This window comes from Hyla sarda, chromosome 1, assembly GCF_029499605.1.
Source record: "Hyla sarda isolate aHylSar1 chromosome 1, aHylSar1.hap1, whole genome shotgun sequence".
Classification (NCBI taxonomy): Eukaryota; Metazoa; Chordata; class Amphibia; order Anura; family Hylidae; genus Hyla; species Hyla sarda.
Genome location: NC_079189.1, coordinates 255,047,553 through 255,075,325, shown reverse-complemented (window position 1 = coordinate 255,075,325; position 27,773 = coordinate 255,047,553). Strand labels below are relative to the sequence as shown.

The window sequence follows — 27,773 nt, the reverse complement described above, 5'->3', positions numbered from 1 at the left end:
TGGTGCAGGAGATGTGTGAGCAGGTGATAATAAATGTGACAAGCTTGTCCCCTGCCCCCAGCTGCAGGACTACAACTCCCAGCATGCCCTTACAGTAAGGTGGGGCGGAGGCCGGGCACAGTGTTTCCCAACCTGGGACTTGTAGTTTTGCAACATCTGGAGGCACCCTGGTTGGGAAACACTGTTTTAGGCCAGTGTTTCCCAACCAGGGTGCCTCCAGATGTTGCAAAACTACAAGCCCCAGCATGCCTGGACAGTCAAAGGCTGTCTAGGCATGCTGGGAGTTGTAGTTTTGCAACATCTGGAGGCAACCTGGCTGGGAAACACTGGCCTAAAACAGTGTTTCCCAACCAGGGTGCCTCCAGATGTTGCAAAACTACAAGTCCCAGCATGCCTGGACAGTCAAAGGCTGTCTAGGCATGCTGGGAGTTGTAGTTTTGCAACATCTGGAGGCAACCTGGCTGGGAAACACTGGCCTAAAACAGTGTTTCCCAACCAGGGTGCCTCCAGATGTTGCAAAACTACAAGTCCCAGCATGCCTGGACAGTCAAAGGCTGTCTAGGCATGCTGGGAGTTGTAGTTTTGCAACATCTGGAGGCAACCTGGCTGGGAAACACTGGAATAAAACAGTGTTTCCCAACCAAGGTGCCTCCAGATGTTGCAAAACTACAAGTCCCAGCATGCCTGGACAGTCAAAGGCTGTCTAGGCATGCTGGGAGTTGTAGTTTTGCAACATCTGGAGGCAACCTGGCTGGGAAACACTGGCCTAAAACAGTGTTTCCCAACCAGGGTGCCTCCAGATGTTGCAAAACTACAAGTCCCAGCATGCCTGGACAGTCAAAGGCTGTCTAGGCATGCTGGGAGTTGTAGTTTTGCAACATCTGGAGGCAACCTGGCTGGGAAACACTGGCCTAAAACAGTGTTTCCCAACCAGGGTGCCTCCAGATGTTGCAAAACTACAAGCCCCAGCATGCCTGGACAGTCAAAGGCTGTCCAGGCATGCTGGGAGTTGTAGTCTTGCAACAACTGGAGGCACCCTGGTTGGGAAGCCTGCGCAACTTACCGGCTTCCGTAGGATCCAGCGCTGCACGACACTGCCGCGCGACGATCTCCGACAGCGATCGTCGCTGGAGCCTCGGAAGGGTAAGTGAACCTCTTCGCCGGTCCCCTTCAGCTGTTTAGTTTTGCAACAGCTGGAGGACTACAGTTTACAGACCACAAACCAGGGGTCTGCAAACTGTGGCCCTCCAGCTGTTGCAAAACTACAACTCCCAGCATGCCTGGACAGCCAATGGCTGTCCAGGCATGCTGGGAGTTGTAGTCTTGCAACATCTGGAGGCACCCTGGTTGGGAAACACTGTTTTAGGCCAGTGTTTCCCAACAAGGGTGCCTCCAGCTGTTGCAAAACTACAACTCCCAGCATGCCCGGACAGCCAATGGCTGTCCAGGCATGCTGGGAGTTGTAGTCTTGCAACATCTGGAGGCACCCTGGTTGGGAAACACTGTTTTAGGCCAGTGTTTCCCAACAAGGGTGCCTCCAGCTGTTGCAAAACTACAACTCCCAGCATGCCCGGACAGCCAATGGCTGTCCAGGCATGCTGGGAGTTGTAGTCTTGCAACATCTGGAGGCACCCTGGTTGGGAAACACTGTTTTAGGCCAGTGTTTCCCAACAAGGGTGCCTCCAGCTGTTGCAAAACTACAACTCCCAGCATGCCCGGACAGCCAATGGCTGTCCAGGCATGCTGGGAGTTGTAGTCTTGCAAAATCTGGAGGCACCCTGGTTGGGAAACACTGTTTTAGGCCAGTGTTTCCCAGCAAGGGTGCCTCCAGCTGTTGCAAAACTACAACTCCCAGCATGCCCGGACAGCCAAAGGGTGTCCAGGCATGCTGGGAGTTGTAGTCTTGCAACATTTGGAGGCACCCTGGTTGGGAAGCTTGCGCAACTTACCGGCTTCCGTAGGATCCAGCGCTGCGCGACGATCTCCGTCAGCGATCGTCGCTGGAGCCTCGGAAGGGTAAGTGAACTTCTTCGCCGGTCCCCTTCAGCTGTTTAGTTTTGCAACAGCTGGAGGACTACAGTTTACAGACCACACACCAGTGGTCTGCAAACTGTGGCCCTCCAGCTGTTGCAAAACTACAACACCCAGCATGCCCTGACAGCCAAAGCCTATGGCTCTCAGGGCAGGAGCCCGGGCTGACATTACAGTGCAGCCGCCCGGGCTCCTCATACGGCCTCCCCGCTACCCCCCTTGTCTCCCGTCCGGGCTCCTCACACGGCCTCCCCGCTACCCAGCCCCCCCCCCCCCTTGTCTCCCGCCCGCGCCGCTCAGCTCCCGCTGCTCCAAGACTACAACTCCCAGCGTGTCCTCACTGTAAGGCCATGCTGGGACTTGTAGTCTTGCAACAGCAGACAGATGGGAGTTGTGTGGCGCTGGCAGGTGAGAGGGGGGGGGATGTAAATCACTGTAGTGACTGTAGTGCCCCGGTAGCGCAGTGAGGGTAGCGGGGAGAAAGTATGTCGGAGCCCGGGCGGCAGCAGCTTTTCCTGCTCCATGTTGGAGCTGGAGTAAATTTAGTCAATTTTTACGGCCGTTGCGACAGTTTATTGCGCAACTGCGACTGTCTCAGTTAATAAATTCCTGACCACTGCAAGTCAAAACTGAAAACTTGCGTAAATTAAGCGGGGAAAAAAAATTTGACTTTCTAGCTCTTGCTAGGGAAAGTCGCACAATTTATAGGGTAGGCGCAATTGCGACAATTTTGCGCCAAAAATAGTCAGAAAAAAATGACTAAACCCCTTAGTAAATGCCCCCCATTGTCGTGGACTGCCGATGGCAAGTCAGAATATTGTTGCATAATGCATATTTATGGTTTCACATCTTATCATTTATACGTGCACTTTTCTTGTCCGTTGAGACATCTATATAATCTAGTTATACACATATAGAGTATATATTATATGGTATGTTCTCCATTCGAATTCTGAGCAAATGACAATACTGTAACGTTTTTTCGGAATCGTGCAAGATGCGTTATACAAACATGAAGTATGAACATCTTACCTGATATCTTTCATTCTATTATTGTAGCCGCAGGTCATACGGAACTTCCGTGTTTTGTGCAGAATGCTGCGCAATTCCCCGTGACTGGTCCTGAATTGTGGTCTCTATAGGTCGGTATTCATACTATGTGTGTAGCATGGAAGACGAACTCTCGAAGTATATTAAGATCTTTTGCATACACACTTTTCTGTGCTTAACACTGGTTAACACATATGTGTGTGTGTATATATATATATATATATATATATATATTTATTTTTGTATTTTTTATTTTTTTTTAAATAAATACATACATAATTTTGGCTTTAACTATTAGTGCACAAATGAGTTATTCTATACATTTTCTTGGTGAACAAATATATATTTATATATCTTGTTTAGATGTCGTGTTTCTGCTAACTTTCATGTACATAATTTTGGCTTCAACTATCAATGTACTGATAACATATCCTATATATTTTTGGGTTACACGTGGCTAGGAACGAGTTAATTAACTCTTTTGTGAATCTAAATTATCCTTCACCTGTTCGGCCTTCACCTGGTCAGTTCCCAGCCCAAAACGTCACTTCCTGTCTTTGGAGGACAGGTTCCTGTCATTGCTCAGTAGGTATTTAAACCCCCGTAAGTCATGGTATCAGTGCCATGACTAAGAGCGTCTGCTCAAAACATGTCGGAGTTTCACTCCTGTTTTTATGAGTGACATGTCACTTGCCACTCATGAGGAACCCATTTTTTAATGTGCAGGAATAAATGTTATGTTTTAGTGCATTCCACTTCACCGGGAGCAGGATTTTTCTCTCTTCCACTTTCTACTGCTATCGGGGAGAAGCAGCTCCCTGCTTCCATGCTTCTGGATCCCTCACCATGGTGTCTGCTGAATATGAAGAGTCGGTGAGCTGATCTTTCTTCTTTCTTTTGTACCCATTAAGTTGATTAAAGGTCTTAAAATCTTACTAATGGTTTTACCTTCTAATTCTTATAACCAATCCAGTTCAAGATATAGCAAAATTTCAGGAATTATTATATATTTACGTCTGACTTTCAAATTTTTACGTAAGTTTATTTGTTTTTAAATGCTTTTTTTTTAACTAAATGATGTTTCCTTATTAGCAAGAGTTAGAGAGAAACTAGAAGAATACTGACTGCCTTTTCTATCGTGGATGGGAAGAAAGACACTTCATCAAACATATTTAATTCTGTCTATTGTATGCATTCTCCGTATGGTTCAGAAAGGGTTGCTCCGGGCATACCTTCGTCAGTGCAGGCAGTTATTTTAAGGTCTAAGAAAAAACCTTCCCTGCCATATAAATGTATAAGGCTTTCCATGAAACCTTTGCTTTTTAATATCAAAAAACCCCTTTTGAGAGGTATTTAAGAAACTAAAGGGGTACTTCTGTAGAAAACATTTTTTTTTTCTTTTAAATCACTGGTGTCAAAAAGTTGAACAGATTTGTAATTACTTCTATAAAAAAAATCTTTAATCCTTTCTTTATTCATCAGCTGCTGTATACTACAGAGGAAATTATTTTCTTTTTGGATTTCTTTCCAGTCTGTCCACAGTGCTCTCTGCTGACACCTCTGTCCATGTCAGGAACTGTCCAGATCAGCATATGTTTGCTATGGGGATTTTCTCCTGCTCTGGACAGGTCTTGACATGGACAGAGGTGTCAGTAGAGAGCACTGTGGACAGACAGAAAAGAAATTCAAAAATAAAAGAATTTCCTCTGTAGTATACAGCAGCTGAAAAGTACTGGAAGGAAAGTATTAAGATGTTTTAATAGTAATTACAAATAAGTAATTTACAAATCTGTTTAACTTTCTGGCACCAGTTGTTTTGAAGAAAAAAAAAGTTTTCCACCTGAGTACCCCTTTAAAGGAGTTAAGATCATTCTAAAACTAAGGAGTATGAAGGTCTCACTCCTATGTTACCAAGCTCAATTATCCTCTTTATATTATCACTACACCTTGATACAATGTGACTGTACTTGGGAAAAGTTAACAACTATTACATTAAAAGATATCTGTGCAGAAAATCTGCCACCCTCCACAGAAAAGCTTGAAACACTGATCCCATCCGTTAGGTTGATTTTTTATTTTTATTTCGAAAGTTTAGAAGATCTTGAAGCTTACAAGATGAGTCAGTTTAAATTGAATAGAAAGGCTATAACTTCTTATCTTAAACTGGCGGACTTCTGTCATAATTTGTTAAGGGAGGCGGGTCAGTATATACCATCATTCTTGCTCTTATAGGAACAGGAGTCATTATCCCCATCAGTTATAACTATGGTTCTGCATCATGCGTATGGATTTTCTAAATGAATTAGAATACAAGAAAATCATTAAATTATTGATAATTAATAATTATCAAAAATTATTAGCAATGCATTTGATCTTAGCAGACACGTTTTTAATACTGCTCTACTAGTGGCAATCCTAACTTCCATTGGTGATGGTGTGGCTGGTCTCACATACCCAAACTTTTGTGAAATCTGGGCCCTTTGGTTCCTTTACAAGAAATTACACCAGGTATACATGGTGCACCCTGATTTATTTATTTTTTTCTTGCTATTTTTCTCTTTTTCTTATCTTCTTCTTTTTACTATTTTTTTCTTTCGATATTTTTATTTATTTATTTATTTTCCATAATCTTGTTTATTTTCTTCTCACTTTTTACTCTATGTACAACAATGGTGTGCCTTTGTATCTTTTCCAACCCCAGCACATCTTTTTTATGTACCGTTGCCCTAAACTGAACAGCATATTCCATATACAAAAAAAGGGAAGGATTTGCGGGACACAAACATAGTTATCACACAAATCATGTTGAGTCCGTGATCACTTATAAACAATTTCTACATCTACGTAGCATTAACAGAAGTGACAAATAGTTAAAGGGGTTGAAAGAGGGCATGGCCTGACTGCAACAGTCTGGCCAAGTAGATACCCCGGCTATCGTCCATGAATGCTATGCCTGAGGTATGTGGTTGGGACCCTCTAGCCTTATTTACCCATAGACATAAACATTGATGACCTAGGTGATAGAGTAGATCATCTGGAGACAAAGTATGAGGAGTTCTCGGTGTAACACTATCTTCTTATTAACTCCCACAATTACCTATAAGATTATGTTGCGGCTTTAAAACCTAAGGTGGCGGACCTGGAAGACAGGAGCCACCGCAATAACATAAAATTACATTGGGTTCCTGAGTCCATCTTACCTGCCAACATTCCAGCATATGTCTGCTCGTTTATAAAATCAGTCCTGCCTTCCTGCAACCCGCAAGAGATAGAGGTGGATAGGGTTCATAGGATCCTTCGCCCAAAGCACCTAGATGACACTGTCCCTGGGGACATAATAGCTAGAGTCCATTTTTTCACTGTGAAGGAGAGATTGATGGAACACTCGTAAAAATGGAGGCTTACCATTGCTTTGACTTCACCGAAATGGCCTCCATCCAACATGTCCGGATCCCGTATGGCTAAAGAGTGATCTGCAGTATGATCTTCCAGACGGTAACTTATATTTACTAACTGCCATTCAGGCACTACTGTCAATTCATACTGCTAAAGCTTCTGTGTAAACTATTACCCCACTTGAGTATGTCAGCATGTGTTTGCGGAGCCGTGTAAAGTTTTATTTATTTTGTTTTCAATTTTCCTATTTCTTCTGTTTACAATTTAAGTACTCCATTGCAATGTGTACAACTCACTGTACTTTCAGCATTTTATCTGTCTCTATAGGGGGGGGGGTGCATGTTTGCTGAAAGACACACTCTTCCACGTGCATTGTCATACATCTCTGACTTGCTTTTACAATGGATATACGTACAGCTTTTCCTAATGTCAGTGGCCAAAATGTCCCACATAAACATTCGCTCTTCAGTCTCTGAAATGCAATATAATTTGTGCCCAGGAGACTTATCTTCTGTCCAGGGATGCGCACTGTATGAAACACCCAGCTTTGCAGCATATCTTCCAATTTTATTTTAACTCTAACTCCCAGGGGCGAGGGTCCTCATTGGGACTAGAAAAAAATGTTGCTTTTCAGTTTGAAGATATAATTACAGATCCCAAAGGCAGATTTATTATATTGTACTGTACTATAAATAATACTGGCTTAACTCTGTTTTTTTTTTATTCCCCAAATTCCAGTGCGGTATATACAAAACAGGTTGCATGGTTTATTATAACAAGCATGCAGTATACAGTAAATTCATGATGGTGGCGTGTTACGGCCGGTGTAAGGCTGAGTAAGGCTGGGTGCCACCAGCAGAAACACGTCACCATCATGCATTTACTGTGTACTGCATGCTTGTGATAATAAACTGCACGGCCTGTTTTGAATATAAAGCACTGGACTTCTTCCTTTCATCTATTAAATGGAAACTGTTAGATCCAAAAACTTTTGATATGTTGTACATCTTGGCAAAGCATTAACCTTTCTAATATACTTCATAAGAAAAATGTATTTCCTTTTAATGGAAATCATGGATTATAACATCATGGCTTGGGTGGGCTAGCACTCCTATGTGCTGTCTGATAGGATAGGAAAGAGCACAGAGGAGTACTATCAGACTGGAGAGAGTACAGAGAATTACTATCAGACAGGAGAGAGCACAGAGAACTGGACTACTGGACTTTGTCCATGCCTGTACTTCAGCTTAAACAAAGCTATGCTTTTATAAACCATGATGAAAGGAAATAAGATATCTGATCGCGGGGGTTCCGTCACCGGGACCCCCCGCGAGCTCCGTGAAGCACTGTGCCGCACTAAACAGTAAGTGTAGAATGCTAGGTTTCCGTGCCCGTAGATGTGACATCATGCCACGCCCCCTCATGATGTCACTCCACGCCGTTTCCACACTCCTGCGATCAGACATCTTATCCCCTATCCTTTGGATAGGGGATATGATATCTGTCGGCGGAGTATCCCTTTAATCTTCCCAATCTCATTGAGACCCAATTATTAAATCTTAACAGGGAAATCACATTAGCTGAAGTTCAAAAAGTTATGTGCCCACTCCCCTTCGGAAAATCCCTTGGCCCAGATGGCTTTGTTAGTGCCTATTACAAGACATATAGTGCTGCCTTAGCACTCCACCTACGAAATTTTGTCATGCAGCAATGGAGTCTGGCAATTTGCCTGAGGAAAACTTGTTAGCATTAAAGGAGAAGTATCATGGGGAAAAGATAGGGGATACGTTTTAAGTCATGGAGGGTCTGACTGCTGGAACTCCCCCGATCTTCTGTATCGGGCCCTTCTCTCCCCCGAAGTGGCACTTCACGACTCTCGCACAAAGTGGTGGCCAACGCGTCCCCTTCAAATATCTCTATGGGAGAGCCGAAGATAGACGAATGGCTCTCCCATAGAGATTTATCGAGGTTGTGTCGGCCACTGTTTTGTGCAGGGGTAGTGACACGCCACACCTGGGGAGAGCCAGGGCCCCGTACAGGAGATCACAGGGGGGTCTGACCGTTGGGATTGGAGATTAATTTTCCCCATGATATATCTCCACTCTATTGACCTCCCCCAGAACTATAGACCTATATCATTGTTAGCTAATCAACTGTCAGTTGTTCACCCTAGCGTAATTGGTCATGACAAATTAGGATTCGTCTTGGGCAGACAGACGTCTGACAATACCAAAGGGCTGTCAAACACCCTTTCCTTGATTCTAGCATTAGACGCTGAGAAGGCCTTTGATAGTCAACAGTGATTATTTTCTTTCTCAGTGCTTTGTACAATGGGATTCAAAGGAAGTATTCTCTCTGCAATCTTTTCCCTATATTCATACTCATCGCCTAGGGTTCTAGCCAATTAGATACTTTCAGATGAATTCAGCAAAACTCCTCTTTGCCCCATAATTTATATTCTCTTCATAGAACCATTAGCCCAAGCTCTCCACCTACATAGTAGAGTATCCAGAATTCACATGAGCGACAGACTAAATGTTATCTCACCTTACGCAGATTATGTCATACTTTCTCTAACAAATCTGACAATGTCACTGTCACGATGCCGGCTGGCAGGTAGTGGACCCTCTGTGCCAGAGAGGGATTGGCGTGGACCGTGCTAGTGGACCGGTTCTAAGCCACTACTGGTTTTCACCAGAGCCCGCCGCAAAGCGGGATGGTCTTGCTGCGGCGGTAGTGACCAGGTCGTATCCACTAGCAACGGCTCACCTCTCTGGCTGCTGAAGATAGGCGCGGTACAAGGGAGTAGGCAGAAGCAAGGTCGGACGTAGCAGAAGGTCGGGGCAGGCAGCAAGGATCGTAGTCAGGGGCAACGGCAGAAGGTCTGGAAACACAGGCAAGGAACACACAAGGAACGCTTTCACTGGCACTAAGGCAACAAGATCCGGCAAGGGAGTGCAAGGGAAGTGAGGTAATATAGGGAAGTGCACAGGTGAAAACCCTAATTGGAACCACTGCGCCAATCAGCGGCGCAGTGGCCCTTTAAATCGCAGAGACCCGGCGCGCGCGCGCCCTAGGGAGCGGGGCCGCGCGCGCCGGGACAGAACAGACGGGGAGCGAGTCAGGTAGGGGAGCCGGGGTGCGCATCGCGAGCGGGCGCTACCCGCATCGCGAATCGCATCCCGGCTGGCAGCGGGATCGCAGCGCCCCGGGTCAGAGGACGTGACCGGAGCGCTGCAGCGGAGGGAGTGAAGCGAGCGCTCCGGGGAGGAGCGGGGACCCGGAGCGCTCGGCGTAACAGTCACTCCCAGCAGTTATGGAAAGCAAACTTTTAAAATGTTTTTGCTTCTTAAATTGCTATATGCCTTCAAAAATCTCCCTATTTCCCTCCCAACAGCCTTTTTCAAAAGGCACAACACCTGGTTTCACATTTGGTCTGGGAAAAAAACTAGGTTAACATCTCACATCATAACAATGTCTAGATTAGCAGGAGAAATAGGTATGCCGGACATTATAGGCTACTACATTTCTATGCCAATAACTTTACTCAAACAATTGTGGGGTAACAAGACAGACTTACCATGGGTTCATTTAGAAAATTACTCTGCACATCCCCACTCCCTTAATGACCTTCTCCTTGTCCCAGCATGGAAATTGTAAAAGCCACCTCAGTCGAACCCCTTAGTGTAACCCTTGTACCAAGTTTGGGTCTCTTACCTTTCCACCCTAGCTTCACATACCCTCTGGAGCTACCATTATCATTTCAAGCCTCCCTCTCAGATCTCAAATTGCAGTAATGGTCCCTGAAAGGGCTGAACAATGTAAAATATTTAAATGATATCAGGATCAGGAAAAAGAAAATATATTAAACAAATTCTTCTCCACTGTATTCACTGAGGAAAATGAAATGCCAGGTGAAATACGGTGGGATAAGGTAAACTCCCCAGTACAGGTCACCTGTCTAACCCAGGAAGAAGTACAGTGCCGCCTACAAAAAATCAAAATAGACAAATCACCAGGTCCAGATGGCATTCACCCCTGTGTTCTAAAGGAATTAAGTAATGTAATAGACAGACCCCTATTTTTAATATTCAGGGACTCTATAGTGACAGGGACTGTTCCCCAGGACTGGCGCATGGCAAATGTTTTGCCAATATTTAAGAAGGGGTCAAAAGGTGACCCTGGGAATTATAGACCTGTTAGTTTAACCTCGGTTGTATGTAAATTGTTTGAGGGTTTCCTAAGAGATGCTATTTTGGAATATCTTGATAAAGATAAATGTATGACCCCGTATCAGCATGGATTTATGAGGGATCGATCCTGTCAAACTAACCTGATCAACTGTTATGAGGAGGTGAGCTCCAAACTGGACCAGGGGGAATCGCTGGATGTCGTATATCTGGATTTTTCCAAAGCAGTTGATTCGGTTCCACATAAAAGGTTGGCACATAAAATGAGAAGGTTCTGGCTGGGGGAGAATGTGTGTAAGTGGGTAAGTAACTGGCTCAATGATAGGAACCAGAGGGTGGTTATTAATGGTACTTATTCTGATTGGGTGACTGTTACTAGTGGGGTACCACCCCCACATCTCAAAATTGTTCTCATCTCTACTGATAGATCTAAAACTGATTGATTCCTTTAAGAAAAAGTAGCCTGAACATGCTGCAATCAGTAAAAACTTCTCAGCTTGTACAGGCTGTCTGAGAGTGATAGGAGTGAGGTTGTAGCCCTCCTAAGAATGTCAAATGAGTGGCTCTGTGTAGAACGTATTGTACAGGAGCAGGGAGCAAGCATCTTCCTCTCCTGTAATGTACCACAATGGCACAGAGCTCATGTTGCAGGCAGTGCATGATGATGTCTCTTCATTGCGCACAACCTGCAGGAGAGGGGGATTATCTACCTGAAGGCATCTACCAAATGTGAGAAATGTACATGTTTGCACTTTGTGATATTGACTATGCCCAACCCCTTCATGAAATTGTGAAGAAGATGCGTGGCAAGTTTAACACACCTGCCATTCTTTAAACCTGCAGGTTTTATCAGAAGTACTACATGTACTACACTACAGTAGTCTACTGTAACGTAACTTCAGTCAGTTGTGCCTTGGCTGCCAAGAAGGAAAAAAAAAAAAGAAAAATTTAAAAGGGTACTCTACTGGAAAACTTTTTTTAAATCAACTGGTGCTGCCAAAAAGTTAAACAGATTTGTAAATTACTTCTATTTAAAAATCTTTAGATTAACCAGATTTTAGATGGGATTATCGACATTTAAAGGGGTATTCCAATGGAAAACATTTTTTTTTTATCAACTGGTGCCAGAAAGTTAAACATATTTGTAAATTACTTCTATTTAGAAATCGTAATCCTTCCGGTACTTATCAACTGCTGTATGCTCCACAGGAAGTTCTTTTCTTTTTGAATTTCCTTTCTGCTTGACCACAGTGCTCTCTGCTGACACCTCTGACCATTTTAGAAACTGTCCAGAGCAGGAACAAATTCCCATAACAAACTTATACTGCTCCGGGCAGTTCCTAAAATGGACAGAGGTGTCAGCAGAGAGCACTGTGGTCAGGCAGAAAGGAAATTCAAAAAGAAAAGAACTTTCTGTTGAGCATACAGCAGCTGATAAGTACTGGAAGGGTTAAGATTTTTAAATAGAAGTAATTTACAAATCTGTTTAACTTTCTGGCACAAGCTGATTAAATTTTTTTTTTCCAATGGAGTACCCCTTTAACTAACCTTCTTCTGTAGCGCTGCTACAGCTGTTCATTCCTCCAGTCCGGTCCTCTTCCTTCTTACGTGTGCACGGATTGTCACACTGCACTCAGCCTATGACCGGCAGCAGCGATGTCCCGCCTCGGCTGGTGTCAGGCTTAGCGCAGTGTGACGATCCATGCACACAGAAGAAGGAAGAAGATCAGAGGACTGAACAGCTGTAGCGGCGCTACGGGGAAACAGAGAAAGGTGAGTTAAAGTTTGTTTTCTTTTTTTTTTTTGCAGCCTGGGCACAACAAACTAAAGTTACTTTTCAGTAGAATACTCCTTCAACATTTGGTTTAGGGAACATGTGTACTCCTTAAGGAGTACTCCTTAAGGCTCACCTAAGGAATACAGTGAAAAATTTCTATTACAAGTTAAACACTTAACCCCTTAAGGACGTGGAACAAAAATGTACGTCCTGATCCTCTGGTGCTCGCTTAATGCATGGTAGGTCCCGGCTGTCCGGTAATGGCGGACATCAGAGATTGTACTGATGTCTGCCATTGGCCCCTCAAAACCATGATCAATACAGATCATGGCTTCTGCGACCAGAGAAAAATATTGCCGATAATACTGATCAGTGCTATGCCTATGCATAGCACTAAACAGTATTAGCAATGTAATGATTGCTATAATAGTCTTCTATGGGGCCATAAAAAGTGCAAAATAAATGTGAAAAAAAGTTTGAAAAAAAATTTGAAAAAGCCCCTTCCCCAATAAAAATGTAAATCTCCCCTTTCCCCATTTTACTAAAAATAAAGTGTAAAAAAAAAACTAATAAACATATTTGGTATTTGTGCATGCGTAAATGTCAAAATATATCAAAATATAATCCTAATGATCCCGTACGATGAACGACGCAAACATAAAAAAAAATCAGAAATTGCTGCATTTGGCCACATCACATCTCAGAAAAATAAAATAATAAGTGATCAAAAAATACATATCAACAAAAGTGGTACCAATAAAAGCTACAGATCACGGCACAAAAAAAATTGCCGTCATTCAACCTTGTATATTTTTAAGTAGTACCATAATAGTAAAGCGTGTAAACATGGTGTTACGCCGAGCGCTCCGGGTCCCCGCTCCTCCCCGGAGCGCTCGCTACACTTCCCTCACTGCAGCGCCCCGGTCGGTTCCACGGACCCGGGGCGCTGCGTTACCACCTCCGGCCGGGATGCGATTCGCGATGCGGGTAGCGCCCGCTCGCGATGCGCACCCCGGCTCCCGTACCTTACTCGCTCCCCGTCAGTTCTGTCCCGGCGCGCGCGGCCCCGCTCCCTAGGGCGCGCGCGCGCCGGGTCTTTGCGATTTAAAGGGCCACTGCACCGCTGATTGGTGCAGTGGTTCCAATTAGTGTTTACACCTGTGCACTTCCCTATATCACCTCACTTCCCCTTCACTCCCTCGCCGGATCTTGTTGCCCTAGTGCCAGTGAAAGCGTTCCTTGTGTGTTCCTTGCCTGTGATTCCAGACCTTCTGCCGTTGCCCCTGACTACGATCCTTGCTGCCTGCCCCGACCTTCTGCTACGTCCGACCTTGCTTCTGTCTACTCCCTTGTACCGCGCCTATCTTCAGCAGCCAGAGAGGTTGAGCCGTTGCTAGGGGATACGACCTGGTCACTACCGCCGCAGCAAGACCATCCCGCTTTGCGGCGGGCTCTGGTGAAAACCAGTAGTGACTTAGAACCGATCCTCTAGCACGGTCCACGCCAATCCCTCTCTGGCACAGAGGATCCACTACCTGCCAGCCGGCATCGTGACAGTAGATCCGGCCATGGATCCCGCTGAAGTTCCTCTGCCAGTTGTCGCTGACCTCACCACGGTGGTCGCCCAGCAGTCACAACAGATTGCGCAACAAGGCCAACAGCTGTCTCAACTGACTGTTATGCTACAACAGTTACTACCACAGCTCCAGCAATCATCTCCTCCGCCAGCTCCTGTACCTCCTCCGCAGCGAGTGGCCGCTTCTGGAATACGACTATCCTTGCCGGATAAATTTGATGGGGACTCTAAGTTTTGCCGTGGCTTTCTTTCCCAATGTTCATTACACTTGGAGATGATGTCGGACCAGTTCCCCACTGAAAGGTCTAAGGTGGCTTTCGTAGTCAGCCTGCTGTCTGGAAAAGCCCTGGCTTGGGCCACACCGCTCTGGGACCGCAATGACCCCGTCACTGCCTCTGTACACTCCTTCCTCTCGGAAATTCGAAGTGTCTTTGAGGAACCTGCCCGAGCCTCTTCTGCTGAGACTGCCCTGTTGAACCTGGTCCAGGGTAATTCTTCCGTTGGCGAGTATGCCGTACAGTTCCGTACCCTTGCTTCAGAATTATCCTGGAATAATGAGGCACTCTGCGCGACCTTTAAAAAAGGCCTATCCAGCAACATTAAAGATGTTCTGGCCGCACGAGAAATCCCTGCTAACCTACATGAACTCATCCATCTTGCCACTCGCATTGACATGCGTTTTTCCGAACGGCGTCAGGAGCTCCGCCAGGATATGGACTCTGTTCGCACGAGGCGTTTCTTCTCCCCGGCTCCTCTCTCCTCTGGTCCCCTGCAATCTGTTCCTGTGCCTCCCGCCGTGGAGGCTATGCAGGTCGACCGGTCTCGCCTGACACCCCAAGAGAGGACACGACGCCGCATGGAGAATCTCTGCCTGTACTGTGCTAGTACCGAACACTTCCTGAAGGATTGTCCTATCCGTCCTCCCCGCCTGGAAAGACGTCCGCTGACTCCGCACAATGGTGTGACAGTCCTTGATGTCTACTCTGCTTCTCCACGTCTTACTGTGCCTGTGCGGATGTCTGCCTCTGCCTTCTCCTTCTCTGCTGTGGCCTTCTTGGACTCTGGATCTGCAGGAAATTTCATCTTAGCCTCTCTCGTCAACAGGTTCAACATCCCGGTGACCAGTCTCGCCAGACCCCTCTACATCAATTGTGTAAACAATGAAAGATTGGACTGTACTATACGTTTCCGCACGGAGCCCCTTCTAATGTGCATCGGATCTCATCACGAGAGGATTGAACTGTTGGTCCTCCCCAATTGCACTTCTGAAATCCTTCTTGGACTTCCCTGGCTTCAACTCCATTCCCCAATCCTGGATTGGTCCACTGGGGAGATCAAGAGTTGGGGGCCCTCTTGTTCCAAGGACTGCTTAAAACCGGTTCCCAGTAAACCTTGCCGTGTCCCTGTGCTTCCTCATGTAACCAGTCTCCCTAAGGCCTATATGGACTTTGCGGACGTTTTTTGCAAAAAACAAGCTGAGACTCTACCTCCTCACAGGCCTTATGATTGTCCCATTGACCTCCTCCCGGGCACTACTCCACCCCGGGGCAGAATCTATCCTCTGTCCGTCCCAGAGACTCTTGCCATGTCTGAATACGTCCAAGAAAATTTAAAAAAGGGCTTTATCCGTAAATCCTCCTCTCCTGCCGGAGCCGGATTTTTCTTTGTGTCCAAAAAAGATGGCTCTCTACGTCCTTGCATTGACTACCGCGGTCTTAATAAAATCACGGTTAAGAACCGCTACCCCCTACCCCTCATCTCTGAACTCTTTGATCGTCTCCAAGGTGCCCATATTTTTACCAAACTGGACTTAAGAGGTGCTTATAATCTCATCCGCATCAGAGAGGGGGATGAATGGAAAACGGCATTTAACACCAGAGATGGACACTTTGAGTATCTGGTCATGCCCTTTGGTCTATGCAACGCCCCTGCCGTCTTCCAAGACTTTGTTAATGAAATTTTTCGTGATCTACTATACTCCTGTGTTGTTGTATATCTGGACGATATCCTGATTTTTTCTGCCAATCTTGAAGAACACCGCCAGCATGTCCGTATGGTTCTTCAGAGACTTCGTGATAATCAACTCTATGCCAAAATAGAGAAATGTCTGTTTGAATGCCAATCTCTTCCTTTTCTAGGATACTTGGTCTCTGGCCAGGGACTACAAATGGACCCAGATAAACTCTCTGCCGTCTTAGATTGGCCACGCCCCTCCGGACTCCGTGCCATCCAACGTTTTTTGGGGTTCGCCAATTATTACAGGCAATTTATTCCACATTTTTCTACCATTGTGGCTCCTATTGTGGCTTTAACAAAAAAAAATGCCGATCCCAAGTCTTGGCCTCCTCAAGCGGAAGACGCCTTTAAACGACTCAAGTCTGCCTTTTCTTCGGCTCCCGTGCTCTCCAGACCTGACCCATCTAAACCCTTCCTATTGGAGGTTGATGCCTCCTCAGTGGGAGCTGGAGCTGTCCTTCTACAAAAAAACTCTTCCGGGCATGCTGTTACTTGTGGTTTTTTTTCCAGGACCTTCTCTCCGGCGGAGAGGAACTACTCCATCGGGGATCGAGAGCTTCTAGCCATTAAATTAGCACTTGAGGAATGGAGGCATCTGCTGGAGGGATCAAGATTTCCAGTTATTATTTACACCGATCACAAGAACCTCTCCTACCTCCAGTCTGCCCAACGGCTGAATCCTCGTCAGGCCAGGTGGTCTCTGTTCTTTGCCCGATTTAATTTTGAAATTCACTTTCGGCCTGCTGATAAAAACATTAGGGCCGATGCTCTCTCTCGTTCCTCAGATGCCTCTGAAATTGAACTCTCTCCTCAACACATCATTCCTCCTGACTGCCTGATTTCCACTTCTCCAGCCTCCATCAGGCAAACTCCTCCAGGAAAGACCTTTGTTTCTCCACGCCAACGCCTTGGGATCCTCAAATGGGGTCACTCCTCCCATCTCGCAGGTCATGCGGGCATCAAGAAATCTGTGCAACTCATCTCCCGCTTCTATTGGTGGCCGACTCTAGAGACTGATGTGGTGGACTTTGTGCGAGCCTGCACTATCTGTGCCCGGGATAAGACTCCTCGCCAGAAGCCCGCTGGTTTTCTTCATCCTCTACCTGTCCCCGAACAACCTTGGTCTCTGATTGGTATGGATTTTATTACTGACTTACCCCCATCCCATGGCAACACTGTTATTTGGGTGGTCGTTGATCGATTCTCCAAAATGGCACATTTCATCCCTCTTCCTGGTCTTCCTTCAGCGCCTCAGTTGGCTAAACAATTTTTTGTACACATTTTTCGTCTTCACGGGTTGCCTACACAGATCGTCTCGGATAGAGGCGTCCAATTTGTGTCTAAATTCTGGAGGGCTCTCTGTAAACAACTCAAGATTAAATTAAATTTTTCTTCTGCATACCATCCTCAATCCAATGGACAAGTAGAGAGAATTAACCAGATCTTGGGTGACTATTTACGACATTTTGTTTCCTCCCGCCAGGATGACTGGGCAGATCTTCTACCTTGGGCCGAATTCTCGTATAATTTCAGAATCTCTGAATCTTCCTCCAAATCTCCGTTTTTCGTGGTGTACGGCCGGCACCCTCTTCCCCCCCTCCCTACCCCCTTGCCCTCTGGTCTGCCCGCTGTGGATGAAATTTCTCGTGATCTTTCCACCATATGGAAAGAGACCCAAAATTCTCTCTTACAGGCTTCTTCTCGCATGAAGAGATTCGCAGATAAGAAAAGAAGAGCTCCTCCCATTTTTTCCCCTGGAGACAAGGTATGGCTCTCCGCTAAATATGTCCGTTTCCGTGTCCCGAGCTATAAGTTGGGACCACGCTATCTTGGTCCTTTTAAAGTTTTGTGTCAAATTAATCCTGTCTCTTACAAACTTCTTCTTCCTCCTTCTCTTCGTATCCCTAATGCCTTTCACGTCTCTCTTCTTAAACCTCTCATCCTCAACCGTTTTTCTCCTAAATCTGTTCCTCCCACTCCTGTTTCCGGCTCCTCGGACATCTTCTCTGTCAAAGAGATTTTGGCCTCTAAAAAGGTCAGGGGAAGAACTTTTTTTTTAGTGGATTGGGAGGGTTGTGGTCCAGAAGAGAGGTCCTGGGAACCTGAGGACAATATCCTGGACAAAAGTCTGATCCTCAGGTTCTCAGGCCCCAAGAAGAGGGGGAGACCCAAGGGGGGGGGTACTGTTACGCCGAGCGCTCCGGGTCCCCGCTCCTCCCCGGAGCGCTCGCTACACTTCCCTCACTGCAGCGCCCCGGTCGGTTCCACGGACCCGGGGCGCTGCGTTACCACCTCCGGCCGGGATGCGATTCGCGATGCGGGTAGCGCCCGCTCGCGATGCGCACCCCGGCTCCCGTACCTTACTCGCTCCCCGTCAGTTCTGTCCCGGCGCGCGCGGCCCCGCTCCCTAGGGCGCGCGCGCGCCGGGTCTTTGCGATTTAAAGGGCCACTGCACCGCTGATTGGTGCAGTGGTTCCAATTAGTGTTTACACCTGTGCACTTCCCTATATCACCTCACTTCCCCTTCACTCCCTCGCCGGATCTTGTTGCCCTAGTGCCAGTGAAAGCGTTCCTTGTGTGTTCCTTGCCTGTGATTCCAGACCTTCTGCCGTTGCCCCTGACTACGATCCTTGCTGCCTGCCCCGACCTTCTGCTACGTCCGACCTTGCTTCTGTCTACTCCCTTGTACCGCGCCTATCTTCAGCAGCCAGAGAGGTTGAGCCGTTGCTAGGGGATACGACCTGGTCACTACCGCCGCAGCAAGACCATCCCGCTTTGCGGCGGGCTCTGGTGAAAACCAGTAGTGACTTAGAACCGATCCTCTAGCACGGTCCACGCCAATCCCTCTCTGGCACAGAGGATCCACTACCTGCCAGCCGGCATCGTGACACATGGGTATCATTTTAAATTGTATTGAGCCACAGAATAAATAGAACATGTAATTTTTATCAAAAGTGCACTGCGTAAAAGCAAAACTCTCCAAAATTAGCAAAATATAGTCTTTCTTCTACACTTCCGCACAAAATAATCTTTTTTGGTTGCGTCTTACATTTTATGGTAAAATAAAAAGGTGTCATAACAAAGTACAATTGGTTACTCAAAAAACTCATATTGGTCTTTGGATGGAAAATTTTGAAGGATTTTAGGAGGCAAGGAGGAAAAAACAAAAAATGCTAAAATAAAACTGGCTTTGTCCTTAAAGGGGTACTCCAGCCCTAGACATCTTATCCCCTATGCAAAGTATAGGGGATAAGATGTTTGATCATGGGGGTCCTGCCGCTATGGACACCCGCAATCTCTCCTGCAGCACCCAATTGTCAGCAGCCTCATGGAGCAAAGATCGTTCCGTGTCTGATGACTCATGATACAGGGGACAGAGTAATGTGATATCATGGCTCTGCCTCTTGAACTCACACCCCGCCCCCTCAATGTAAGTCTATGGGAGGGGTTGTGGTGGCCGTCACGCCGGCCCCTGTATCGTGAGTCATCAGACATGTAGCTCTGTGAGGCTGATTATAAGTGGGTGCTGCAGGAGAGATTGCGAGGATCCCCAGCCTTTGGATAAGGAATAAGATGTCTAGGGCTGGAGTACCCTTTAAGGCCAAAACGGACTGTACCCTTAAAGGGGAACTCCGGTGAAAACCTTTTTTCTTTTAAATCAACTGGTGGCAGAAAGTTAAACATATTTGTAAATGACTTCTATTAAAAAATCTTAATCCTTCCTGTACTTATTAGCTGCCGAATACTACAGAGGAAATTCTTTTCTTTTTGGAATGCTCTCTGATGACATCACGAGCACAGTTCTCTCTGCTGACCTTATTATAATGATAATAACACTTTATTTATTGTTGTCCTTAGTGGGATTTGAACCCAAGTCCCCACCACTGCAAGGCAGCAGTGCTAACCACTGAGCCACCATGCTGCCCTTAGCATACGTCTACTGTGCATGGTTGCTAAAATGGACAGAGATGTCAGCAGAGAGCACTGTGCTCATGATGTCATCAGTGTTTCAAAAAGAAAGGAATTTCCTCTGTAGCATTCAGCAGCTAATAAGTACTGGAAGGATTAAGATTTTTTAATAGAAGTCATTTACAAATATGTTTAACTTTCTGCCACCAGTTGATTTAAAAGAAAAAAGGTTTTCACCGGAGTACCCCTTTAAGGGGTTAAAGGAGATATCCCATGCAGATTTTTTTTCTGTCATTATGACCGGGCTGACAGAATATATAACATCTAAAGGAGCTCACCTGCCGTCGTTCCCTCAATGCCCCAGTATCACTGCTCCAGTCCTCCGCTGCAGTCTTCTTCCTGGTTGCCTGTGGTCAACACGTTACAATGCAATACTGGTTGCTGGGGTTCAATGCCCCACATACTGCCACTCAGTCTATTGCCGGCCGGCCGTGGAGGAGCGATAGCGGGGCCCAAGGGGGCGGCGGCTGGTGAGTCACGTTCGTCATTTTAGATTCTGGCAGCCCAATCATAATGGCAGAAAAAAGTTCTGCATGGGATATCTCCTTTAAGGGAGTTCCGGGCTAAATGATCTATTAGACCTCAGCGTTTTTGTATGGCATATTGTGGTTATTGATCCAGCTCTTTTTGGTTATTGATCCAGCTTTTTGTGGTTATTGTATAGCATTTTTGTATAGCATACTGTGGTTATTGATCCAGCTCTTTTTGGTTATTGATCCAAGTTTTTGTGGTTATTGTATAGCGTTTTTGTATAGCATATTGTGGTCATTGACTCAGCTTTTTTGGTTATTGATCCAGCTTTTTGTGGTTATTGATCCAGAAAATTAGCTGAGCTTCAGTGTGACATATTGACCATGGGCAACCAGGAAGAAGACAGCAGTGGAGGACTGGAGCAGCGATAGCGGGGCCCAAGGGAGCGACGGCTGGTGAGTCCCGTTTGCCGTTTTATATTCTGGCAGTCCGGTCATAATGGCAGAAAAAAGTTCTGCATGGGATATCTCCTTTAAGGGAGTTCAGGGCTAAATGATCTATTAGACCTCAGTGTTTTTGTATAGCATATTGTGGTTATTGATCCAGCTTTTCTTTTAACCTATGTAATTATTGTAATAGTACATTCATAATAACATATTTTGTAAGGTTGAAAAAAGAGACGAGTTCATTGAATTCAACCTAAAACCCTACTGTGTTTATCCATTGGAAGGCAAATTAATCCCTGAATCAATTTTCTATCCACATAAATCTAGTTTCTATAACCTGTAATATTATATTTTCCAGAAAAACATCCAGACCCCCCTTGAACTTGTTTATTAAATCAGATATCACAACATCAAGTGGCAGAGAGTTCCATAGACTCACTGCTCTTACAGTAAAGAATCTCTGTCTGTGATGATGGTGAAACTGTCTTTCCTCTAGACGTAAAGGATTACCCCTCATAATGGTTACTGGCCTAGGTATAAAAAGATCACTAGAAAGACCTCTGTACTGTCAATTGTGATTAAATTGCCCCTAAGACAACTTTGATAACGTATCTTGGTCCTGTAATCCTCCCATACCATTACCTCTGTTGCCCTGCCCTGCATCCTCTCCATATCAGTTATATCCTTCTCATATACAGGTGCCCAAAATTGAACACAATACTCCATATGCGGTCTGACTAATGATTTATACAGAGGCAAAACTATGTCCTTATTACGTGCCTCTATGCCTCTCCTGATATGCTGTTAACTGCCTGAATAACCCCTTTAACCTTTTCTGACTAAATAAATAAGTGCCACCCCCTTCCTATTTAAATAAACATGCATGGCTGTTTGATCATGTTTTGTTATTTATTTGCATTAAGCATGATAAAACATAGCCTATACCTACACCTATATAATGAGAGGAACAGGGAAAGAAGGACACCTGTGTCCATTAAGAATGTACTGACTATCTTTAGCAAAACTCATGATTGCATGTAAACATTTAAAAGTAAAAGTGATATTGTATGTAATATTTTAAGTGGACGATCTCAGTATCAAATATCAGGATAGCTCTAATATATTGAGAATGATTTCACAAAGATAAAGTATTTGTCATGATAATCACTGTGAGCTACATTTTTTTTAATGAAATGCTAGGCTCAGTGTAAAAATCCCCGTAATAATTAAATCAAAGATGTCCAAGCCACCAACCAACAATTCAAGCAAAGAATGTAAACTAAAAACTTAACATTTATTTGTGCTATTAAAATGTTTCTCTGACAACTGAATAGACAGTCAATTCACTCTGGTGCACAAAAAAACATAAAAACCATGTGGTAAACACATAAAACCAATTAAATAAATTAGGTGCAAGATAATATATCTTGCTCACAATTGATAAATACTGGACATATGTATCAGCCTAGCTATCTCTGACCCTAACCCCGTGACTCAGGGTGGGACAATGGGTGGGGTACCTGGCGGGGGTGGCGGGGGAGCCTACATGGCCCTAATCTACCCCTCGGTAACCTGATTCTAGGCAGAGTGATTGTCCTAAAAAGGAAGCCCCCGTGCTGGAACCTCCCCTGTTGTCAGTCCCTACCACTAGCTAACTTTCTTAACAAGCTACTTGTCTAAGGGAACAAGACCCTAAGTGTAACTGATAACAAACAATTTACGTGCCACATCTCAAAGGGTCAATATATAATGATTACCTAGGATATTGTAACAATAATGTACAAAATATTCCACTATGCCCCACTATCAGAGACTACTACATACATACTAGGGTGCAAAAATACAAAATTATATCATAATGGTATTATGGTGGTAAGTATTGCACTATGCCCTTTATGCCACTTCAGACTACAGTACAGATCAGGTGTATAATAACTCCTGGCATAGTACTTAACACATACAATGATAATAAACAGCCAAATATGCATCATATAAAAAAGTATGCAATACAGAGGAAAATTATGCCAAAGTTGGCTGATACTTATGTCTCTGGTGTCCACGATGTTGCGAATCTCAACGCGTTTTTTTTTTACCCATATCATCATGAGATAGATTGAGGTATATGATATAATATAGTCATTGCTTTATCCTTAATGCAGCTTCTGGGCTGTTCAGTAAGTTAATTTATAACAGTACATCTAGCTACTCATGACTTCAAAATATGATAAAATCATTTTCAAATGTAGCATTATAGCAAGATCACACAACTATCTGGTAAAGATAGCATTCTCCACATAGTAAAGTGGGGAATATACCTTCAGTTATGCAATGTAAATTAATATTTTTATTTCATTTATAAATGCTTATAATACACATTACTAAATTGTTGTTGGTTTATCTCATTTTTTTTGGACAATACACTAAGTATTGAATATCTGTCTAATATCTCCCAAGCCATCTATCTATATTACAAGTTTATATTGCTCATTCATAAGCTTTAACATTTCCTTTGTTTTCCTCTCTAATGTTCCTTTGTCTTACACTAAAAGTATTGCCATGAATCAATATATAACATAACACTAGTTGCTTTTTATAAAGCAACTAGAGTTATGGAAAATCTCACATTTAGTTTTAGTGTTGAGCAAGAAACCCCTGAGAAATGGCATATGAAGCTGCTGTATGGTCATAAAGCTCTGAACTATAACAGTACATAATTTACGGATCAACTTTTCATCATAACCAAAATACACTCTAGAAAAAAAGACACAAAGTATTAAATCCTAAAAGAAACAAAAGAGCTATAGTACTTGCCTGAGCTTCTTAACTGCAGCAGAGTCCTTAACAGCAGCAGAGGGAGTCGCCTCTTGCTCAAGACAAGTCTTAGGAACATCTGGCAAATAGCCCTGCCTATGTGTGTTAGTGCACATGTGGGTTTGTGCTTGCAGCGGAAGTTATTCAGTCGTTGTTTTTCTCAGCATTATAAAATGACAAAACATATAGTAAAAATAGTAATTAATTACATTTGCTATATCCTAGAAAAGCTATGGACTTATACTATTGTGAGATTTGGGACTACAAACCATCACATGAAAACTTATGGATACGTCAGGTGACCCGCAAACAGGAACATCTGCAAGAAACCCAAAAAACACATAAAGAAATAAAAAATTATTAAATAGACTCTTGAGTCATGCAATCCTGCCATTATCAGCTAGTGCCTAAGACATCTGACACATGTGCAATAAAGAACAGAAAGAAGCCAGCTCACCTAGGGCGTGGTGTTAAAGGGGTATTCTGGGATTTCTTTTTTATTGGACTATGCTACAGGGGCTGTAAAGTTAGTGGAGTTCCTAATATACTGTCTGTACCTGTGCGTGATAGTGGTCTTACAATTCTTATTTTTAGCAGCATACAAAATGACATCTATGTTTTTTTCCAGGTTGCAGTTGCAGAGACAATACATCACTAGTCAGATGCTCAGAGGGAGCCTGTCCGGCTTCAATGGGTAGAGTGACCACTGGGCAAGAGGGTTATCATTCTGCAATAATTGTAGTTTTGCAACAGCTGGAGGCATACAGATAAGAAAACACTGGTCTACTGCATGGAAAAGATCGCAGGTGTGTTTTAACCCCTTAAGGACACAGGGTTTTTCAGTTCTTGCATTTTCATTTTTTTCTCATCATCTTCTAAAAATCATAACGCTTTCAATTTTGCACCTAAAATTCCATTTGTTGGCTTATTTTTTGCGCCTACAATTTTACTTTGCAGTGACATTAGTAATTTTACAAAAAAAAATCCATGGCAAAATGGAAAAAAAATTCATTGTTCGACAAAATTGAAGAAAAAATGACATTTTGTAAATTTTGTGGGCTTCCGTTTCAATGCAGTGCATTTTTTTTGGTAAAAATGATACTTTATCTTTATTCTGTAGGTCCATACGGCTAAAATGATACCCTACTTATATAGGTTTGATTTTGTCGTAATTCTGAAAAAAATCATAACCACATGCAGGAAAATGTATATGTTAAAAATTGTCATCTTCTGAACCCTATAACTTTTTTATTTTTCTGCCTAGGGGCCGGTATTAGGACTCTTTTTTTGCGCTGTGATCTGATATTTTTATAGGTACCATATTTGTATTGATCTGACTTTTTGATCACTTTTGATTCATTTTTTCATGATATAAAAAGTGACCAAAAACACGCTATTTTGGACTGCGGTTTATTTAACTACGGTATATATTTTTATAATTCGGACCTTTCCGCATGCCGAGATAACACATATGTTTTTTTTTTATTTACACAGTTTTTTTTTTTAAATGGTAAAGGGGGGGGGGGTGATTCAAACTTTTATTAGGGAAGGGGTTAAATGACCTTTATTAACTTTTTTTTTTTGCAGTGCTATAGCTCCCAAGCCTGGATCTCAGGCTTGGAGCAATCAATCACCGATCGGACACGACGGAGGAAGGTAAGGGGACCTCCGCTCGCATCCTAGCTGATCGGGACATCGTGATTTTATCTCAATGGTTCCAATCAGTCCGACTGAGCTGCCGGTAAGCTTTCATTTTCATTTTAGACGCATCTAAAGGGTTACTGATAAATGTAAGGTAATGCACATGGGGAAGAAAAATCCAGGCAGGGATTATGTATTAAATGGGAGAACACTTGGGACAACTGACATGGAAAGTCTTAGTTAATAGTAAATTTAGCTGTAGTGACCAGTGTCTGGCAGCTGCTGCCAAGGCAAATAAAATCATGGAGTGCCTCATTTTACCTTCCTCTGGATCAACTCAATGGGACACAATAGAAAAATGGGTTGAACTTGATGGACTCTGTTCTTAACCTTATGAACTATATAGCTATATATAACTATGTAAACTTTCATTCATTCATTCATTCATTCATTTAAAATAGGTTCTGTATAGCATGGACAAACATGGATCGGACACGTTTCTGTCACAGCTGACCTTAGTTATAAATCATGGCAGCATATATTGTCTTCCAACTTAAAAGATACCGCAAAGCACTATAGTTACATGTATAAACGTGTAAATTATACATTACGCCAAAATAGAAGAAAACAATTTAGAAGGCCCATATACATAAAAAAAAAAAAAACATTCTAAATTACTTTGCATGTCATAATTTATAAACAGGCCAATGGTGTGGTGGCATGATAATCCCATGAAAAATGTTAGAGACATTAGATGCGTAATAACAAATGCATACTACCTAATGTACAAGCACAATGGCTAAGATGCACATAATGCACACCATACTCAATCACATTAGAAGTGATTGAAAGGGCTAGAGAACAAAGCTGGTTGAGCAAGAACATACAGTCAGGTCCATAAATATTGGGACATCAACACAATTCTAACATTTTTGGCTCTGTACACCACCACAATGGATTTGAAATGAAATGAACAGCTTTAATTTCAGGGTATTTACATCGGGGTAACAGTGTAGGAATTACAACGGTTTGCATATGTGCATCCCACTTGTTAAGGGACCAAAAGTAATGGGACAATTGGCTTCTCAGCTGTTCCATGGCCAGGTGTGTGTTATCCCTCATTATCCCAATTACAATGAGCAGATAAAAGGTCCAGAGTTCATTTCAAGTGTACTATTTGCATTTGGAATCTGTTGCTGTCAACTCTCAAGATGAGATCCAAAGAGCTGTCACTATTAGTGAAGCAAGCCATCATTAGGCTGAAAAAACAAAACAAACCCATCAGAGAGATATCCAAAACATTAGGTGTGGCCAAAACAACTGTTTGGAACATTCTTAAAAAGATGGAATGCACCGGTGAGCTCAGCAACACTAAAAGACCTAGAAGACCAAGGAAAACAACTGTGGTGGATGACCAAAGAATTCTTTCCATGGTGAAGAAAACCCCCTTCACAACAGTTGGCCAGATCAAGAACACTCTCCAGGAGATAGGTATATGTGTGTCAAAGTCAACAAACAAGAGAAGACTTCACCAGAGTGAATACACAGGATTCACCACAAGATGTAAACCATTGGTGAGCCTCTAAAACAGGAAGGCCAGATTAGAGTTTGCCAAACGACATCTAAAAAAGGCTTCACAGTTCTGGAACAACATCCTATGGACAGATGAGACCAAGATCAACTTGTACCAGAGTGATGGGAAGAGAAGAGTATGGAGAAGGAAAGGAACTGCTCATGATCCTAAGCATACCACCTCACCAGTGAAGCATGGTGGTGGTAGTGTCATGGCATAGTGGGCATGTATGGCTGCCGATGGAACTGCTTCTCTTGTATTTATTGATAATGTGACTGCTGACAAAAGCAGCAGGATGACTTCTGAAGTGTTTCGGGCAATATTATTTGCTCATATTCAGCAAAATGCTTCAGAACTCATTGGACGGCGCTTCACAGTGCAGACGGACAATGACCCAAAGCATACTGCAAAAACAACCAAAGAGTTTTTTAAGGGAAAGAAGTGGAATGTTATCCAATGGCCAAGTCAATCACCTGACCTGAATCCGATTGAGCATGCATTTCACTTGCTGAAGACAAAACTGAAGGGAAAATGCCCCAAGAACAAGCAGGAACTGAAGGCAGTTGCAGTAGCATGCCTTGCAGAGCATCACCAGGGATGAAACCCAGCATCTGGTGATGTCTATGCGTTCCATACTTCAGGCTGTAATTGACTGCAAAGGATTTGCAGCTAAGTATTAATAAGTGAAAGTTTCATTTATGATTATTATTCTGTCCCATTACACTTTTGGTCCCTTAACAAGTGGGAGGCACATATGCAAACTGTTGTGGTTCCTACACCGGTCACCTGATTTGAATGTAAATACCCTCAAATTAAAACTGACACT

At 43.9% G+C, this 27,773-nt stretch overlaps 1 long non-coding RNA gene across 1 annotated transcript; it reads left to right on the top strand.

Moving 5' to 3' along the window:
• Positions 1-3,826: 3,826 nt before the first annotated feature.
• On the top strand, positions 3,827-24,091 carry LOC130367962 (uncharacterized). Its single transcript, XR_008892233.1, has 3 exons — positions 3,827-3,954; positions 20,826-20,931; positions 23,959-24,091. It is a non-coding gene; the product is annotated as an uncharacterized LOC130367962 (long non-coding RNA).
• The last annotated feature ends 3,682 nt before the right edge of the window (positions 24,092-27,773 follow it).